We start from the raw sequence: 2,706 nt of genomic DNA on the forward strand, positions 1-2,706 counted from the left end.
AATAACAAATTTTGCAAAGGGCTCTGAATTTGACATTAAATGCTGGGTATGTTTTGTTCTGTGCCAAATCAAATGTATGACAGCATAAACTGGGGGTGGACTTTATTTGCATGTTCTAATCTGTAGGCTGTACTGTGCCTATGCCAACTGTATCCAACCTCTTCTCAGCTCAGACTGCCATTAAATTATTGATGCTTGCAGTGTCTGACATTTACATATGTAATATATGCACTGGCGGGTAAGTGGGTGCACAGAGAAATTAAGTGGAAACTGCTGCACGCTGGCAACCAATAGAGTGCAGTTGTATCAGTCTATTTTTGCAGTGAGCCAAAATAATAGCACCAGGTCCTGGGGTAAATACGATTCTGGGCATTGTTCTTTTCTTGTTCTTCGGCTTCAGTCTAATATCGGATAAATGTAAGACAGCCTCCTATGGCTCAGGATCCAGGGCCACATTTAGACCTGTTCCTGAGAAGATGAGTCAGTTTGACATTCATTGGAACTGAATATGAATCACGAACATGTCATGTTGCAACAAGGCGTGTACTTCTGAGTTTATAATTCAGATACAATGTACATCACAGTTGAGGGAAGTTCTGCATTGGATCTGAACCTCATCTGACTTAACAGCAGTTCAAAGAGTCATGGAATCTTCGAGTGGTTACAGTACGAAGCAGGTTTTTTTGGTCCATCGCGTCTGTGTTGGCTCTCTGCAAGAGTAACTCAGGTAGTCCTCAGTCCCCTACTTTTTCCCTGTAGCCCTGCAAATCTTTTCTCTTCAGGTAATTATCCACTTCTCTTTTGAAAGCCACGATTGAATCTGCCTCCACCACCCTCTCAGTTAGTCAATTTCAGATCTTAACCACTCGCTGTGTATAAATGTTTTTCCTCGTGTGGTCATTTACCTTGAATTAATGTTATTTGATTCTCCACCCTTCAGCCAATGAAAAGTTTCTCCCCATTTACTCTTCACGCTATTCGGATACAAGGATGAGACCTTCTCTTCATCAACTCTTATTCTTCATCATGACCAATATGTCAGGGCAGGGTTGGTGCTTTCTAAGCCTGGGGTAAGTAAGAGGTTTTAACCGCCGTCCCACCCCCACCTCACGGCCGCCTGCCTTATTTCAACATTCAGACATTACCTGGCCAGGAGGCAGGAACAGGACTTTGGGTGGCAGGAGTTCACCACAGGAACAATTTCTGATAAATGGTGAAAGGGGCCCAGGGCAGATGGTGAATGGTGCAAGGGGGAGGGGGGGCCTGGGGTAATAGAGGCCCCGAAGGTTTCCTCCTCAGGCTCACGGAACCTAATATATTGAAAACGCCCCTGGCTGGGACTCTTCTGGCTTCTGATCCAACCCCTGACAGATCTGTCCTGTTAGCTGTCCTGCTCAGGTCTTGGGTTAAAGTCTCAGATTATTCTCGGATCCCGCCCTGAACATTTTATATGAATCTGCTGTCTTGCGCCAGGTGTTTCGATCGCCTGCAAATTAAAATTGCAGCCAGTCAGATTGGGGTGTAAAAGATTATGTCAAGTCCTTGATTTTAGTTTCCACCTCACTGCCCAGTTTCTGCCCGTAGAGGAAGTTTCTGCCCATAGGGAGTTAAAATCGAACCCAGGAACCTTTGCCACCATCATCCCAGGTAGATGGTGCACTGGGACACAGGACTAAAACTGGCTTACACTGAAAAAAAAAACTGAGGTTGGGCATTTACTTACTAACTACCTTCATTTTGCTCTGCTGAAGAAAATGTTTCACCCAAAAAATCCCCTGATTTCAGTTTAGAAAGGAGGAGGTTTGATTGCATTAAGTATTTTTTTTGAATCCACATTTTATTGAAAACTTCATCCACCAGTAGACAGTCAGAGCAAACCATCCAGATTTAAATCCACTCCAAAAAATAAAAGTTATACAAGCAATGAGTTTGTCCTGCATTTAAAACATTGCAACCAGGAAATGCCTCCAGGTCACAGTCCCACCATAGAAGATAAGGTCCCAGACCAGTGCACATGGAAGTGAGATCATTGAATTTACTTTAAATAAATATTATCGAGATAAAAAAAAGTGTTTTTCTATGCAATCACATTTCAGAAGTCCAGTGTCTTTCCGGCCACATCCTCCTGTGAGGAATTACACCACCACCAGCAATGGTAGCTTTGATTAAGGAATCCAATTCTTCATCTCCACGGATGGCGAGCTGCAAGTGGCGAGGGGTGATGCGCCTCACTTTCAAGTCTTTGGAGGCGTTTCCTGCCAACTCCAGTACCTCGGCTGTCAGGTACTCCAGAATGGCTGCGCTGTCGACAGCCGCCGTGGTGCCCACCCGGTCGTGGCTGGTGGTCCGGGACTTCAGGTAGCGATGGATGCGCCCGACCGGGAACTGCAGGCCAGCTCGCTGTGAGCGGGAAACCGCTTTGGTCTTGGCCTTGCCCTAGTCTTTACCCGCTTTACCGCCAGCCATCGCCTCGTGTCCGCTCCGCTCTGGCTTTTCAAACCACTCTCGCATTAAGTATTTTTAACATGTAGAGCAAGCAAAAGATTGGTGGAGAGTTTTCTGGGTTTCCAGCTTCAAATAAGATTATTGTAGTAAATTAAATCCACTGACATTGAGTCCTACCAATCTTGGCTGAAGATTAAAAGGACATTAGTTTTGCAGTCCTTTCAGTTCAATATGCCTTTTCCAGAGCCCTTTATAACCTGC

At 45.1% G+C, this 2,706-nt stretch overlaps 1 pseudogene; it reads right to left on the minus strand.

Moving 5' to 3' along the window:
* Window positions 1-2,085: 2,085 nt before the first annotated feature.
* On the minus strand, window positions 2,086-2,501 carry LOC119978156 (annotated as a pseudogene).
* Between the last annotated feature and the right edge of the window lie 205 nt (window positions 2,502-2,706).

This window comes from Scyliorhinus canicula, chromosome 15 (assembly GCF_902713615.1).
Source record: "Scyliorhinus canicula chromosome 15, sScyCan1.1, whole genome shotgun sequence".
Lineage (NCBI taxonomy): Eukaryota > Metazoa > Chordata > Chondrichthyes > Carcharhiniformes > Scyliorhinidae > Scyliorhinus > Scyliorhinus canicula.